The sequence below is a fragment of the Triticum dicoccoides genome, chromosome 7A (genome assembly GCF_002162155.2).
Source record: "Triticum dicoccoides isolate Atlit2015 ecotype Zavitan chromosome 7A, WEW_v2.0, whole genome shotgun sequence".
NCBI lineage: Eukaryota > Viridiplantae > Streptophyta > Magnoliopsida > Poales > Poaceae > Triticum > Triticum dicoccoides.
The window spans coordinates 73,682,047-73,691,803 of NC_041392.1; positions in this window are offsets into that span (position 1 = coordinate 73,682,047).

A 9,757-nucleotide genomic window follows, 5' to 3' on the forward strand; every position below is an offset into this window, starting at 1 on the left:
GCCCCCTTCCCCCCTAGTCCGAATAGGACAAGGAAGGGGGGGGGCGGCGCCCCCCTTTTCTCTTCTTCCTCCCCCTTTCCTTCTCCAACAAGGCAAGAGAGAGGGGAGTCCTACTCCCGGTGGGAGTAGGACTCCTCCAGGCGCACCCCTTGGGGCCGGCCGCACCTTCCCCTCCCTCCTTTATATACGGGGGCAGGGGAAACCCTAGAGCACACAAGTTGATCATCGTGATCGTTCCTTAGCCGTGTGCGGTGCCCGCCTCCACCATATTCCACCTCGGTCATATCGTTGCAGTGCTTAGGCGAAGCCCTGCATCGGTAGAACATCATGATCGTCACCACGCCGTCGTGCTGACGGAACTCATCCCCGAAGCTTTGCTGGATCGGAGCCCGGGGAGCGTCATCGAGTTGTACGTGTGCTAAGAACTCGGAGGTGCCGGAGTAACGGCGCTTGGATCGGTCGGATCGGGAAGACGTACGACTACTTCCTCTATGTTGTGTCAACGCTTCCGTTGCGGTCTACAAGGGTACGTAGACAACACTCTCCCCTCTTGTTGCTATGCATCACCATGATCTTGCGTGTGCGTAGGAAATTTTTTGAAATTACTATGAAACCCAACAACGTCACCATCGAGCGCGACCAAGACGGCCGCCCAAGAGCAGTGCGACGGCGAGACGACTGCCCGCCGCCTCCTCCCCGCAGGGAGAGGCCCATCTCCCCGCCGCCTGTTGACCACCCATCACTCGGCGACCTCCTTGGCCGCCGAGAAGGAATCAGAGAAAACGATGCCCGCCACCGGATCGACCGCCTTAATCGGTCCCTGGCGCTAGAAGAGGAAGACGAGCTGGGTCTGCCTTGTTTTGGCCCTCGCATCCGAGATGAGCCCTTTCCCAAAGGGTTCACTGTCCCAAGAGATACCCCCAAGTACACCGGCTCCGTGAAGCTGGAGGACTGACTGGTCGACTACTTCATAGCCGTCAGCATCGCCAACGACAACAAGCGCGTTGCCGTGAAGTACGTCCCCCTCATGCTCCAGGGCACGGCCCGGACATGGCTGAACAGCCTGAAGCCCCGCAGCATCAACAACTGGGTTGACTTTACTGAAGCATTCATCCACAACTTCACCAGCACATACAAGCGGCCGCCCAAGCCTCGCCAGCTCTCCCTGTGCGTCCAAGGCCCCAATGAGTCGACTCGCGACTATCTCACACGCTAGGCCGAGCTGTGCAACTCTTGCGAGGGCGTGCACGAGGTGCAGGCCATCGAGTACTTCACTGCTGGGTGCCGAGAGGGCACCCTCCTCAAGCACCGGCTCCTCTGCGACGAGCCAACAACCCTTGACGAGCTGCTAATCATAGCAGACAAGTACGCCACAGCCGACTCCTCCATGAAGTCGGAAATTCAAGTTAACGCATCGGGCAAGGTGGCCCCCCAAGCCCCTCGGACCCCGGCTGGCGACGCCAGTTGGCGGCAGCAGCCGAACGACAACAAGCGCAAGGCCCCGCAGCCGGATTCCACAAGCCGGTAGGTGGCGGTAGTTGAAGATCGACAACCAGAAGAGCAGCCTCATCCCAAGCGTCAGAAGGGCGGCAAGCCTAACTGGCTGTCCGCTTTCTCGTACGAACAGACTCTTGATGCTCCCTGCAAGTTCCACACCGGTGCGAAGCCATCCAATCACACCACTCGAAAGTGCCATTGGCTCACTAGGATTGCCAAGGGTGACGGACTCCAGCCCGCTCCCCCTGTCGGCCCGCCGCCTCCTCCCCCGCAGTAGCCGGTGGCTTGGCCATTTGGCGTCGTGCAAGATGATTATCCTGAGGAGCATGGGGCCTACGTCGTGTTCACCAGCGTGGCCGACGATAGGCGCAGCAGGCGGCAGCAGTGGCTGGAAGTGAATGCAGTAGCATCAGAGACCCCCGAGTTCATGCATTGGTGAGAGAAACCCTTTAACTGGAGCAGAGCTGACCACCCGGAAGTGATGCCAAGCCCCGGCTCCTATGCCTTGGTGTTGGACGCCACGTTTGCCACAGAGAGGTGGGCTGCCTGTTTTTCCCGAGTCCTGATAGATGGCGGCATCAGAATCAACATTCTATACAAGGATACCATGGAGAAATTGAGAACCAAGCAGAGACACCTTCAGCCCAGTCGGACTATTTTCCATGGCATAGTTTCTGGCCTGTCCTGCTCACCAATCGGCAAGACTCAGATAGATGTCCTCTTCGGGGACAAAACTCATTTCTGCCGAGAGCTAGTTTGGTTTGAGGTGGTGGACCTTGAGAGCCCTTATCACGCACTGCTTGGCCGGCCTGCCTTGGCCAAGTTCATGGCGGTCCCCCACTATGCTTACCTAAAGATGAAGATGCCAAGCTCTAAGGGAATCCTGACCGTAGCAAGAGACTACAAGAAGTCGTCCGCCTGCGCGGCGGAGAGCAGCCGGTTAGCCGAGTCCCTCGTGATCGCAGCAGAGAAACGACTCCTTGACTGGGTTGTGGCGATGGCAGGCAAGCAGCCGGAAATGTCACCCAACCCCAAGGACTCGGAAGCCGAGGGCTCGTTCAAGCCGGCCAAAGAAACAAAGAAGATACCTTTGGACCCGGAGCACCCGGAGAGGTATGCTGTCATTGGCGCAAACCTTGACAGTAAATAGGAATGCGAGCTCGTCGATTTCCTCAGTGAGAATCGGGACACCTTCGCATGGTCCCCCAAAGACAAGCCAGGTGTACCGACGGATTTCGCCGAGCAAAAGTTAACGTCCGATCTAATGCCAAGCCAGTCCAGCAGCCCTTGCACCGCCTATCAGAAGAGAATAGAAGAGTTGTTGGAGAAGAGATAGCCCGGCTTCATCATGGAGGTGTTCTTTCCAGAGTGGTTAACCAACCCGGTCCTGGTGCTGAAGAAGAACAAGAAGTGGCACATGTGTATTGATTATACCGGCCTCAACAAAGCATGCCCCAAAGACCCATTTGCTCTGCCTAGAGTCGACCAAGTGATCGACTCTATAGCCGGATGCAAGCTGTTGAGTTTTTTTGGATGCATACTCCAGGTATCACCAGATCAAGGTGGACTCGGCCGACAGGATGAAGACCGCCTTCATCACACCATTTGGAGCCTTCTGCTACCTGACCATGACATTCGGCTTGAGAAATGCCGGCGCCACCTTTCAGCGTTGCATGCAGAAGTGTCTCCTCAAACAACTCGGCAGAAACGCTCATGTCTATGTAGACGATGTGGTGGTGAAGACAGAGAAGCGTGGGACGCTACTGGAGGATCTCAGGGAGACTTTCGAGAACTTGCGCCGATTTCAGATCAAGCTCAACCCGGAGAAGTGTGTCTTTGGGGTACCAGTCGGCCAGCTCCTTGGCTTTCTGGTCTCAGAGCGCGACATAGAGTGCAACCCCGTAAAGATCAAGGCCATCGAAAGGATGGAAGTACCCACCTGACTGCTGGATGTGCAAAAATTTACCGGATGCTTGGCATCTATTAGCCGTTTCATTAGTTGGCTGGGCGAGAAGGCTCATCCCCTGTACCAGCTCATGAAGAAGACCACCTTTTTCGAGTGGAATGACAAGGCGGACGAAGCTTTTCTCCAACTCAAGAAGATGTTGACCACCCTGCCTGTCTTGGCGGCCCCGACTCCTAAGGAACCAATGCTCCTCTACATTGTCGCTACCAGTCGGGTGATTAGCACAGTCATGGTAGTGGAACGAAAAGAAGAAGGCAAAGCCCTACCAATCCAGAGGCCGGTGTATTAGCTAAGCGAAGTACTGTCTGCCTCCAAGCAGAACTCCCCCCACTATCAGAAGATGTGTTATGGCGTGCACTTTGCTGCCAAGAGACTGAAGCCATACTTCCAAGAGCACCCAATCACTATGGTCTGCACAGCTCCGCTTGCTGAGATTATTGGAAGTCGAGATGCCTTGGGCCGAGTGGCCAAGTGGGCCATAGATTTGGCCCCCTACACCATCTACTACCAGCCTCGCACCTCCATCAAGTCACAAGCACTGGCCGATTCCTCGTCGACTTGGCTGAGACCCGGTACTTGCCGCCAGCGCCAGATTCCACCCATTGGCGGATGCATTTTGATGGTTCAAAAATGTGCACCGGTTTGGGAGCCGGCGTCGTTCTCACCTCCCCCAAGGGTGACAAGCTCAGATATGCACTACAAATTCACTTTGCTGCCTCCAACAATGTTGCTGAATACGAAGCACTCATTCACGGGCTCCGGCTTGCCAAGGAACTCAGCATTCACCGGATCCTGTGTTACGGAGACTCCGATTTGGTGGTCCAGCAGTCATCAGGCGACTGGGACGCCAAGGATGCAAATATGGCCAGATACCGTTTTCTCGTACAGCAACTCAGCGGATACTTCGAAGGGTGCGAGTTCCTTCATGTGCCAAGAAATGACAATGAGCAAGCCGGTGCCTTGGCACGTATCGGCTCCACTCGGCAAGCAATACCAACCGGCGTTGCCTTGCAACGACTCCTCAAGCCGTCCGTCAAGCCATCACCAGAGTCAGATTCCATATTTGTGCCAGCTCCTCCTGAAGCAGTCGGATCCGATTTAAGAGCCCCATCAGCCGGCACGGGAACTTCGGCGGACAACCCGGGGACTGCAGCAGTTGGCCCGGGGACTTCATCAACTCAGCAAGCGGCGGCCGAGTCCAACCCACCGCCTCCCCGCCCAGCCGCCCTCGTACAAGTGGCTGTCCTGGCAGTCGAAGAAATTGCAGCACCTTCATGGGCCCAGCCCATCCTCAATTTTTTGGTGAAAAGGAGCTGCCAACCGACGAGATCTCGGCCCGGCAAGTGCAACGCCGGGCGGCAGCATACACCAGTCAACAGAGAGCTTGTAAGGCGCAGTATCACTGGTGTTTACCAGCGCTGCGTCGCGCCAGAGCAAGGACATGCAATCCTCAAAGATATCCATCAGGGCGAGTGTGGTCACCACGTGGCCTCAAGGGCTCTGGTGGCCAAGGCTTTCCGCCATGGTTTTTTCTGGCCGACTGCCCTAGAAGATGCCAAGGACTTGGTCCAGAAATGCAAAGGGTGCCAGAAGTTTCGTTCAAATCCTCACCAGCCGGCTTCTACACTCAACACTATTCCCATTGCCTAGCCCTTTGCCGTCTGGGGCCTGGATATGGTGGGACCATTCAAGACAGCAAGAGGTGGCTTGACTCATCTGCTTGTCGCGGTGGACAAGTTCACCAAGTGGATAGAAGCAAAACCAATCAAGAAGTTGAATGGTCCGACTGCTGTGACTTTCATCTCCGACATTACCATCCGGTATGGCATACCACACAGCATCATCACCGACAATGGCACGAACTTCGCCAAAGGTGCCTTGGCCCGTTTCTGCGCGACGCAGGGCATCCGATTGGACCTAGCGTCTGTTGCCCATCCACAGTCAAACGACCAGGTGGAGCGAGCAAACGGCCTCATTTTATCCGGCATCAAGCCCTGACTGGTCGAGCCTCTGCAGCGGTCAGCCGGCTGCTGGCTCGACGAGCTTCCGGCCGTCCTCTGGACCCTGCGCACAACTCCGAACAAGTCAACTGGCTTTACGCCTTTCTTTCTTGTCTACTGTGCCGAAGCCGTCATCCCGACGAACATAGAATTCGACTCCCCTCGAGTCACCATGTACACCAGAGAGGAGGCGGAAGAAGAACGACAAGACGGCGTCGATCTGCTAGAAGAGGGCCGGCTGTTGGCACTCAGCCGGTCCACCATCTACCAGCAGAGCCTGCACCGATACTACAACTGAAAATTCAAGCCAAGATCCTTCCAAGAAGGAGACCTTGTGCTCCGGCTGATCCAGCGAACAGCCGGCCAGCACAAGCTCTCGGCACCTTAGGAAGGCCCCTTCATCATCGGCAAGGTGTTGGGTAACGAATCCTACTACCACATCGACGCTCAGAAGCCTCGAGCACGCAAAAGAGATGACTCCGGCAAGGAGACGGAGCGACCATGGAATGCGAACCTCCTTCGAAGGTTTTACAGTTGATCCAGTATGTACCACGCCAACTTTTGTATTAAGTAAGAAGACTCCGGGTTCCCCGAGAAGAGCTCAAGGACTGCCCTCTTTTATCTATATGATAAGTACTACATCTATCGTTTATGTCATTTCATTAATCTGTCTGGCACCGGGTTCGACCAGTCGACCCGGGGACTTGCCGCCTTGTACTATGAGATGCTTCCTGCGACCGGACAAGTAGTGTGTTGGCACCCTAGCTTTCTCCTGCAAAAGGCCGCAGCCTGCAGATCAGCTGTTCGGTCGGCAGGAGTCAAGGCGAAAAGGGCACCTGCATGAAAAATGGCTAAGGACTTAAGGCATTTACATAGTCCAAGCCGGCTTCTCGCCTCACCAACCGGTTGCCGAGCAACCGGCCGGCCGGCTTCTACTTAACTTGCCAAGAAAACTCTAGCCGGCCAAGTACTTGCCTTCCCAAAAGTGGCTAAGTACTTGACCCAGCCATAGTCCGCAGAGCGGCTGTTTGGCTGGCAAGATGGCAACCAAGGGAAGGCGGCAAAGGAAAAAGCCAAAAGAGTAGAAGGCAAGGAAAGGTAGAACTCGGATAAAATATTTACACATCAAAGGCCCTTGGACGACATCCAACATAAGTTTCAAATAAACCCTGCGGGTGGAATTGTGCGAATCTAACAAAGTTCATTGAGACTAATAAACAGGGAGAAATAAAAAGTAAAGTGTCAGCCTAGGGATCGGTGGACGGGTTCGGCGGAATGGTGGAGTCGGTGGCGCCGGCTGTTCGAGCGGCCGGCTGGTCGGTCCCTGCTTGGTCCCCTCCAACGGCAGCCGGCTAATTCGGGTGCGGTTCGTTGCTGGAGGCGCGGTCGAGTTGGGGCTGGCTGTTCGCTCTGACCTCTGGCGCCTCCTCTTCGCCTTCCTCCTCCTCCTTGTCTTCTCCCTCGTCGCTGGAGTCGATCACCTCGGCCGAGTCCTCGCCCTCCTCCGGGTTCAGCCTGAACCACTCTGGCGGCGCCTCGATGCCGTCCTCAGCCGGCTCTGGGATGAAGACTATGGTGTCAGTGTACTCGGCGATGGCCGCCGCCCGCTTGACGAGTTCGCCCTCCATCGCCACCAGCTCCTCCTGGGCCTCCTGTCAGAACGTGGTCAACTGGCCTAGATCTAGCCCAGGGTACCACGCCTTGACGAACTCCAAGGCCCGACACGCTCCGGCCCGGGCCGAGGAGCCCTTCCACGCCTCAAGGCGGCCAGCCGCCACCTCCAGCCAGTCGGCAGTCCGGCTAAGGGTGCACGGGGCCGGCCTGTCGGGCCACAAGGCGGCGACCGCCTGGGCGCCGACACGCTGAAGGCAGGGCAACATCCGATGAGTCGGCCGAAGACGAGCTTGGATGCTGAGAAGCTGCTCGCGAAGGGTGCGCGGGGCATTGGTGGCGATCCTCTCGTCTTCCGCCCTCCGTTCTTCACAGTTGGCCTCGATAGCCTGGTTGGCGGCACTAGAGTGGCCTGGAAAGAAGTCTGCCAGGACTAAGCAAAAGAGTCAGAACAAGAAGAGAAGAAGTCGGCTTGGCTAGAGGCCGGCAACTTAAAAGAAAAGGAAAGAAGGTCACCTACCGTCAACCATATCCTCGATTTCGCCAAAGCCGGCCATCAGCATCGCCTCCTTGTCGGTCCAGGCAGAGTGATCAATCTCGAACTCGGCAAGAAGACCCGCCTCCTTGTCCTCCGCCTCCTTCTAGGCCTTCTGGAGAAGCCCTGCCTGCTCCGCTAGCTACGTGGCCAGCCGGTCACGTTCTTCAGCCAGCTTGCTGTAGTCCACCTCTTTGGCATGCAGCGCGGCGTTGGCTTCGCCCAGTTGCTGTTGAAGTATGGTGTTGGCCTCTGCAAAATCAGAAAAAGAAGGAAACGACAACAATCAACAAAGAAAGATGTAGCGCCAGGAAGATCCGGCCCGACTGCTCAGCTGTCGACCCGGATCTCGGGGACTACAGCCCGCGGGTGCGCCAGCGCGCCCCCGCAGAAAGAAGAGGACTTACTCCGGCTCTCTGACAAGTCGGCGGCGCGTTGATCCAACTCCTGGACTCTGGAGTTGAAGGGGGCCGCGCGGAGGTTATGATAGTCCTGCAGCAAATGTATTAGTACTCGGAGCTTGCGAGTTAGAGTTTCGGGCTGCCTGCTCAGCAGCCGGCCCTGAACTCGGGGACTACACCCAGTGGGTGCGCTGACGCGCCCCCACGAAGCAATACAAAAATTGAAAATAAAGGAGCAAGAGGTATACCCGGATGGCCTCTCGTGACTCCAGGAATGTCTTGTTGCAATGCTTGAGAGCATCGGCCTCGGCGCAGAGTTTAGCTTGGACCTCCAGGACCGCCTTGTTCAGGTGGGTCATCCCGCCTCCCCGCACCCATCCAACGGGCGAGGCGCTGGTCGCCTCAGTGTACAGGATGGAGGAGCTCGCGGCACCGACCTCCAGTGGGCGTGGCGCCGAGGCCGCCTTCACAGGCCAGCGGTGCAAGGGTGTGCGGGCCCCGGGAGTCGGGCCCGTCACCATCTCATTTCCGGCCGGGGCACCGGTGGGTCGGCCGGCTGCTTATCTCGCGCCTCCTCAGAAGGTGGTGGCGGGGGCACGATTACATCCGGAATGGCGGCGTCGCCGCTCTCCCTCTCCATGATAGGGTGCTCGCCGCCAGTTTCCCCAGTCTGCGCCACGAACTCCGGTGGTGGCGGCGCAGAGTTCAGGGGGACGACGAACGTCGCCGACTGACGGCACGCAGCTTCCTCAGCCCGCTTCTTCGCGGCCTCGGCTTCTGATACGTCCATTTTGCATCATGCTTTTATATCGTTATTTATTGCATTATGGGATGTTATTACACATTATGTCACAATACTTATGCCTATTCTCTCTTATTTTACAAGGTTTACATAAAGAGGGAGAATGCCGGCAGCAGGGATTCTGGGCTGGAAAAGGAGCAAATATTAGAGACCTATCCTGCACAACTCCAAAAGTCCTGAAAATTCATGGAAGATGTTTTCCAAATATATAAAAAATACTGAGAGCAAGAACTTCTCCAGGGGGGGGGGCACACCCTGCCCACGAGGGTGGGGGCGCGCTACCCCCTGGGCGCCCCCTACCTCGTGGGTCCCCTGGTGGCCCTCCGGTGGCCATATTCTGCTATATGGAGTCTTTCGATGGGAAACAAATCATAAGCCATCTTCTCGGACGAAACTCCGCCGCCACGAGGCGAAACCTTGGTGGAACCAATCTAGGGCTCTGGCGGAGCTGTTCTGCCGGGGAAACTTCCCTCCCGGAGGGGGAAATCATCGCCATCATCATCACCAACGCTCCTCTCATCGGGAGAGGGCAATCTCCATCAACATCTTCATAAGCACCATCTCATCTCAAAACCCTAGTTCATCTCTTGTATCCAATCCTTGTCTCCAAGTCCGAGATTGGTGCTAGTAGGTTGCTAGTAGTGTTAATTACTCTTTGTAGTTGATGCTAGTTGGTTCAATTGGTGGAAGATCGTATGTTCAGATCCTATATGCATATTGATACCCCTCTGATTATGAACATGTTTATGCTTTGTGAGTAGTTACTTTTGTTCCTGGGGACATGGGAGAAGTCTTGCTATTAGTAGTCATGTGAATTTGGTATTCATTCGATATTTTGATGAGATGTATGTTGTCTCTCCTCTAGTGGTGTTATGTGAATGTCGACTACATTACACTTCACCATTATTTGGGCCTAGAGGAAGGCATTGGGAAGTAATAAGTAGA